Below are 8416 nucleotides of genomic sequence, written 5' to 3' on the forward strand. Positions count from 1 at the left end.
TTTCCAATGTCTTTTCGGTGCTGAATATAATGATATATTCTATGTTTCTAGGAGACACGCTTTGATTTACAATTAATAAATCAATTTTATTAATTGTATTATTCAGAACCTCTTTAATGTTATTTATTTCTTATCCTCTGTGATAGGTTAATACTGAAGGTAAATAAAATTTCTATAATGACTGTTCTGTTTACTTTCTCTTAAGATTGAACAATTTTTTAAAGATTGCATTTATTTATTTTTATTTATTTATTTTTTAAAGATTTTGTTTATTTGACAGAGATCACAAGTAGGCAGAGAGGCAGGCGGGGTGGGGGGAAAGCAGACTGCCTGCTGAGCAGAGAGCCCCACGCAGGGCCGATCCCAGGACCCTGAGATCATGACCCGAGCAGAAGGCAGAGGCTCAACCCACTGAGCCACTCAGGTGCCCGCATTTATTTATTTTAGAGACAGAGAGAGTGGGAGCATGGGGAGAAGCAGAGTGGGAGGAAAAAGGAGGGGAAGGAATCTCAAGCAGACTCCGCACTGAGCAAGGAGCCCTACTCGGGATTAAACCTCAGCACCCTGAGATGGTGACTTGAGCCGAAACCAAGAGTTAGGCGCTCAAGTGAGCCACCTAGGTGCCCCTGAACAATTTCTATTTCTAATATTTTAAGGCGTAGAATTAAAATTTTGAATTTATAATACCTTGAATCCTCCCTGACCAAAGTCCATTTACTACTTTTGTTTCTTTTTATTTGTATTTCTCTGATGTAATTTTTACTGTTCTTCCATTTTTACCTTTTTGTTACTTCATTATAGATGTAGCTAATAAACAGCATATAGTTATGGTTTTGTGTCCTAATTTGCAAATTTTTATCTTTCAATAATAGAGTTTAACAGCTTGTATTATTATTATAATTGCTGTAATTCATCTTATTTATGCATTGAGGTTTTTTCTTATGCTTTTTCTTTATTTCCTACTTCTTGCTATATGGACTGCATTTTCTTTTCTTTTCAAAGATTTTATTTATTTAGTTGACAAAGTGTGCGAGAGAGCACAAGCAGGGGGAACAGCAGAGAGAGAGGGAGAAGCAGGCTCCCTGCTGAGCAGGGAGCCCAGTGTGGGGGCTCCATTCCAGGACTCTGGGATCGTGACCTGAGCCGAAGGCAGCGGGTTAACCAACCAAGCCACTCAAGCGCCCCTGCGTTTATTTTCTTCCTTCTTTCCTTCCTTACTTTTTCTTTCTTCCTTCCTTCTTTCTCTCAAGATTTTACTTATTTATTTGACAGAGAGAGACACAGAAGGAGAAGGAACATAAGCAGGGGCAGTGGGAGAGGGAGAAGCAGGGTCCCTGCTGAGCAGTGAGTGGGGCTCGATCCCAGGACCCTGGGATTATGACCAGAGCCAAAGACAGACGCTTAACCGACTGAACCACCCAGGCATCCCCCAGGTATCTGTATTTTGATATCATCTGGTAGTTCTGATATATTTGAAAAAGACCAAGGTGAAAGGTGTTTAGGTGTTCTACCAGCCTTGGGACAGATTCATGGATTTCTCTTTGTGTCACCCTGTAGGCCATCAGCATATCCTCTCCACTTCATCTTCAAAACATATTCAAGGTCTGATCCTTCCTCACCAAATCCACTGCAACCCCGCTAGCTGAGACATCCCCTTCTGTCCTCTGAATTATTTGCCAGGGCCTCCTGACACCCTTGTTTTCCTGCCGACTGTGCGCCACACCACAGCCATACTGGGTCCTTAAAAAAAATCAGATACCATCTCTTCCTGCTCAAAATCTTCTGTTAGGGACTGACATGTGTCCCTTCAAAGTTCCTATATTGGGGCACCTGGGTGGCTCGGTGGGTTTAAGCCTCTGCCTTTAGCTCAGGTCATGATCCCAGAGTCCTGGGATCGAGCCCCACATCGGGCTCTCTGCTCAGCCGGGAGTCTGCTTCCCCCTCTCTCTGTCTCTGCCTGCCTCTCTGCCTACTTGTGATCTCTGTCAAATAAATAAATAAAATCTTTAGAAAAAAACAAGGTTGCTATATTGAAGCCCTAATCCCCAGTTCCTCAGAATGTGACTATTAAAGAGGTAATTAAGTTAAAATGCAGTCACTGGGGGTGGAAAGAGGAAATGTGGACACAGACACACAGAGAGGGAGGACAATGTGAAGCACAGGGAGAAGACGGCCGTCTGCCAGCCAGGGACAGAGGCTTCAGGAGAAACTGATCTTCCCACACCTTGATCTCAGACTTCCTGACTTCAGAATTGTGAGGAAATCCATTTTTGTTGCCTAAGGTCCCTCGTCTCTGGCACTTTGTTGTGATAACTGTAGCAAACGAATGTACCATTGGAGGATGGCTCCTGATCTCACCTCAAGAAAAAGTCAAAACTCTACTCACACCTACCAAGACCTAAATGATAAATTTACCAGACTTGGTGCCTGCTTCTTGGGAACTCATTGTTTCAGCAAGTTGGCAGGCTGAGGAATTGCCATTGCTACATGGAAATGAGATCAACACGGTTACTGTTGCCACAGGAAAAATCCAGCGGTGGAGGGAAAATTAGTCATCAATAAATATTAATCTTAATGATGGTCACATCAATTAAAGGCTCATCTCTGAAAGCTTAGCCAACTCTGTTCCCCCTTCATAGCAGATCCTAGGAACAATTCTTTTGTTTTTTTATTTATTTATTTATTTGACAGAGATCACAAGTAGGCAGAAAGGCAGGCAGAGAGAGAGAGGAGGAAGCAGGCTCCCCGCTGAGCAGAGAGCCCGATGCGGGACTTGATCCCAGGACCCTGAGATCATGACCTGAGCCGAAGGCAGCGGCTTAACCCACTGAGCCACCCAGGCGCCCCACCTGGGAACAATTCTTTAGCTCTTTGTAGACTGGCCAGGACCACACACATAACCCTTAGTGATTGGGCCTGTCTATTGATGGTGGGTTAATGGATGAAATATAGCAACACTTGTGATTGCTCATTGTAACTGAAGGACCATAAATCTTTAGTCTTGGTTGCCCTTTTTCGACCTGAGATGTCACAACATCTTCAGTAAGATAGCTGGCTGACTCCTGTCTGGGGCAGGTGGCCCATATCCCATCCAGGAAATCAGCTGGTTCTTGCCATGGAGGCCATTGTTCTTAACAATGAGAGGGAAGACAGATTTAAATGAACTGTTTGGGGAAGGGAGGTGGGGAAGGAAAGGAGAGAGGGTTTGGGTGAAGAGCATAAATGAAGATATAGTGAATGTTGCCTGCACCATCCAAATCCTGCTGATCTGCTTCTTAATTTGCTGGGGCGACCATAATAGAATACCACAGACTGGGGTGGGGATGGGGGGGCGGGCTTCCGTGATAGAGATGTGCCTTCTCACAGCTCTGGAAGCTGGAAAGTCTGACATCAAGGTGTCAGCAGGATTGGTTTCTTCTGAGGCCTTGTCTCCTTGGTTTGCTGATGGCGGCCTTTCCAACGTGCTTTCACAATGGCCTCCTCTCTGTGCGCATGAATATCCCTCTCCGAGGGTCCTAGTCTCTTCTTATAAGGACGCCAGTCCTGTTGGGCTAGGGTCCACCCTAATGGTCTCATTTTAACATAATCACCTCTTTAAAGGCCCTTTCTCCAAATATAGTCACATTCTGAGGTCCTGGAGGTTAGTGCTTGGGCATATGAATTTGGGGACAGGATGAAAATGGGGGCAGCCATTCTGAGTATTTTTTGTTAATGACTTACAACTGTCCCCTCCTCCAGAGAATTGGTCTTGGCCAACCAGGGTCCCCTTGTCTGTGTGGTTACTCTTACCTGGTTGTATAAAAGGCTGGTCCTCTTGGCTCAAGGTGAGACCAGTGGAGGGAGCCATGTCACGGAGCTGTCTTGGGGTCACGCTAAGGCTAGATTCCACATGAAACCACATCTTTCTCAGCTTCTTCCTCTGCACCATTCTGCCTCCCTCACTCCCCTTCTTTTGGGAGCACCCCTCCAGTTAGTCATGTATGCCTGAATTCCCGCATCAGGCTCTGCTTCTAGGGGACCTGATACAAGACAGTGTTATCTTAGGTCTTCTCTAGGATTATTCCAATTCTAACCCTAGAATCTAAGAATGGAAAATGGAAGTGACTGACACTAGTGACCTGAATCTGTGACCTGAATCTGGCCCCTCCTTCCTACAACCACAATCCTAAGTCGGTCATCATGACCTCTTTCCTAGACAATAGCTCACAACAAGGCTCCCTCTTTTTCTCCACATTTTCTTCGAAGTGTCTTCTTGTAAAACTATTACAGTAAACTTTGGTCTGGCTTGAAACTTTTTAAGATCTACCCAGCTTTCTCCTAATACCACCCTCCTTCACTTACCCATCTCTGCCTGCAGGAGACAGTCCATATTCCTTCTCAAGGCCTTCAAGGCCCTTCCCAGCTGACCCCTCCTCACCTTTCCAGTTCCCAGACTCAGCAGATGGGGTGTTAATTCATGTCACCTGCCCTCTCTGCCTAGAATGAATGCTTTTCCCTACCCTTCCATCCTCCCTGGGAAAAATTTTGCAGTGGTCCCAGGGACCCACCACCCCTCTATGCCCCCATCCTTGTCTGTTCTCCCTCTTTCCGTTATCACGGCATACCAGCAACCTCTGTTTCACTGCTCTGTTATTTATTGTATGTGGGGCTTCTCCTGCTGAAATATGGCCTCTTGGAGGAGGAAAAGCAATGTGTTTTGTCCTTGAACTCTCAGAACCTAACACAGGGCCTGACGCATAGCAGGTATTCACTAAATTCACTAAATTTCTTCTTTTTTTTTTTAAGATTTTTTTTATTTATTTGACAGACAGAGATTACAAGTAGGCAGAGAGACAGGCAGAGAGAGAGGAGGAAGCAGGCTTCCTGCTGATCAGAAAGCCTGATGCGGGGCTGGATCCCAGGACCCCGGGACCATAACCTGAGCCGAAGGCAGAGGCTTTAACCCACTGAGCCACCCAGGCGCCCGACTCACTAAATTTCTGATGAATCGAACTGAACGTGGCTTAGGGGCAGAAAGAGCCTGATTAGATATTACCTCACATCTGTCAACATGGCTAAAATAAAAAACACGAGAAATAACAAGTTTCAGCAAGGATGTGGCGAAAAAGGAACCCTTGTGCACTGCTGACAGGAATGCAAACTGATGCAGTCACTGTGGAAGACAGTATGGAGGTTTCTCAAAAAATTAAAAATAGGGGCACCTGGGAGGCTCAGTCGGTTAAGTATCTGCCTTCAGCTCAGGTCGTGATACCAGGGTCCTGGGATTGAACCCTGCATCGGGCTCCCTGCTTCGTGGAGAGTCTGTTTCTCTCTCTCACTCTCCCTCTCCCTGTCCCCCTCTGTGTGCTTGTTCTCTCTCTCTCTCAAATAAATAAAAGAAATATTAAAAAAATAATAAAAATCTTTTAAAAAGATATATGCAGTCTTATTTATTGCAGAATTATTTACAATAGCCAAAATATGGAAGCAACCCAAGTGTCCATCCATAGATGAATGGATAAAGAAGACATGATACATATGTATACAGTGGAATGTTAGCCATAAATAAAGAACGAGGGGGTGCCTGGGTGGCTCAGTTGGTTAAGCAACTGCCTTCGGCTCAGGTCATGATCCCAGGGTCCTGGGATAGAGTCCCATATCGGGCTCCCTGCTCAGCAGAAAGTTTGCGTCTCCCACTGACCTCTCTCTTTCATTGTCTCTCTCTACCTCTCAAATAAATAAATAAAATATTAAAAAAAAAGAAGAAGAATGAAGTCTTGTCATTTGCAGCAACATGGATGGATCTAGATAATACTAAGTGAAATAAGTAAGTCAGAGAAAGACAAATACCATAGGACTTCACTTATATATGGAATTTAAGAAACAAAACAAGAAAGGAAGATAAAAAGAGATAAGCAAAAAAACAGCCTCTTAAATACAGAAAACAAATTGGTGGTTACCGGGGGGGGGGGGCGATGGGTGAGATAGGTGAAGGGGATTAAGAGTACACTTACCATGATGCCTACTGAAGAATGTATAGATGGCAGAATCACTATATCGTACACCTGAAACTAATATAATACTGAATGTCAATTATACTGGAATTTTCAAAAAGATTTTATTTATTTATTTGATAGAGAGAGCACGCACAAGCAGGGGAGCGGCAGGCAGAAGATGAGGGAGAGGGTGTATGTCTTCAATTCCGATAATAGCACCACCCAATATTCCAAAGTGGTTATACCTGTTTATATTCCCACCAGTGGTGTAACAACGTCCCTGTTTTCTATAGCTTTCTCAAGTCTTGGTATCCTCAGAGTATAGGATTACTGATTATTCTACACAAATGGAGGAATAACATATAATTTATCTCCAATCTTGCCTTCTTACACATATCTTAGAATTTATGCCATCTAGAAGACACAGATATTCATTTTCATGCTTACATAACACTGTATGGTATGAATGACCTTTTTCTCCCTCTAGTCTTGAATAATACATCCTTTTCTACATAGAGATTATAGGGCAGAGATAGCCTGTATTCACAGTTCACGCCTCTGCCCACAGCAGACATTACTAGTGGATCATGACACTCTTTCCCACTGAGCACAAATGCAGCCTCAGATTCTTTCTCAGCACAGTGCTCTGATACCTTGCTACTCAAAATGTAGTTCCGGGTCTGGCAGCCTCGGCATCATCTGGTAGCTTTTGTTGGGAATGCAAGATCTCAGACCTTGCTTTAAATTCATTGACTCAGATTCTGCTTTTAGCAATATTCCCAGGTGGTTCGCCTGCACAAGGAACTCTAAGATGTGCTGGGGTAGGTAGCCTCTGGCAATCAGAGTCATTGAATGAAATACGTATGTCCTCCCTAGTCCAAGGCACACTTCAAGGCTCCGTCCTTGGTCCTTTCCAAGCACTTATCTGTGCCGGCATGAGCACAGGGCAGGATGCTCTGATCCGCCGACAGTAAGAAAAACTGGATTACAGAATCAACACTGGGAAGCTGAAGTAAAGGACTGACTCTAACCATTAGGCGGAACAAAATTCAACCAAGACAAAAAGCTTCATAGGAGTCTATTCAAGAATAGGGCAACATGGAATATGGTGTCTGTTCTAGAGCATTAACCCAGTGTCCTACAGAAGGGTTCCATTCCAGATTAGTTTGGGGAACACAGCCATGCTTTTCCCTCCTCTTATAAAGTCAGTTAATACACTAGCAGATACGGAGGATCTGAGATGACATAGTAGTCAGTTATCTTTGTTTAATTCAACAGTCCCCAAACAGAACCCTTTCTGTCTATCACCTATTAATACCTACAGAATTGGTGTTCCGTGGAACCCAGTGTGGGAAACTCGGTTTGGGGCTTAGTTTACAGTCTATGAAAAAGACAAAGCTAGGGGCACCTGGGTGGCTCAGTGGGTTAAAGCCTCTGCCTTCGGCTCAGGTCATGATCCCAGGGTCCTGGGATCGAGCCCCACATCGGGCTCTCTGCTCAGCGGGGAGCCTGCTTCTCCCTCTCTCTCTCTGCCTGCCTCTCTGCCTACTTGTGATCTCGTCTGTCAAATAAATAAATAAAATCTTTAAAAAAAAAAAAAGAAAAAGACAAAGCTAGCTTTGAAACACATAAAGGGAAGTATGTTTTCGGGGAGAGAGGAAGTGCACAGCGCCCTACAGTCTGATGAGCACTATGTTGACTTCAAAGGTTTACTAAAGAGGGACACTGAAAGGTTCAAATGTCTCCAGAGATGAGCCTCAGGACAGGATGGGCCACGCCACAACTGTCTTACAGTGAATGTTTAACTCAGAGCAGATTTTCCTTTTCTGTCTCAACACGTGATGACAATGATGGGGTGAGGGACAGAGGGCAGGGGCATCCGAACAGCTTAAAAAGTCCCCAGAAGATGGACAATGCTCTGGGGAAGTCCCCTTCCTCCCCAGGGACTGCTAAGTAACTGCTATCAAATTTTCGGAGCATCCTGTGAAAGAGGAATTAAAATGTCTTCGAGAGGGACCAGAGAACAGACCAGAGACAGATGGATGACCGTTACAAATAAGTGAAAATTCATACAACTTGTATCCTCTGACAACTAGGCAGTAGAATTACAAAATAACAAGAAAAATTTAACCAAAAATTTGTTAACTTGAAAAATCATATGAAAGCTTATGCAAAGATTCTTGGTTTCAAAAGGAAATTAAAGGAAAATTAAAAAGTAATGGGACGCCTGGGTGGCTCAGTCAATTGAGTGTCTGCCTTACGCTTAGGTCATGATGGGGTCCTGGGATCGAGTTCTGTATTGGGCTCCTGTTCAGTGGGGAGCCTGCTTCTCCCTCTGCCTGTCACTCCCCCTGCTTGTGCTCTCTCTCTCTCTCTCTATCTCTGACAGATAAATAAAATCTTTAAAAAATTAAAAATTTTCAAAGTATTCAGAAATAAAC

This window comes from Neovison vison, chromosome 8, assembly GCF_020171115.1.
Source record: "Neovison vison isolate M4711 chromosome 8, ASM_NN_V1, whole genome shotgun sequence".
Classification (NCBI taxonomy): Eukaryota; Metazoa; Chordata; class Mammalia; order Carnivora; family Mustelidae; genus Neogale; species Neogale vison.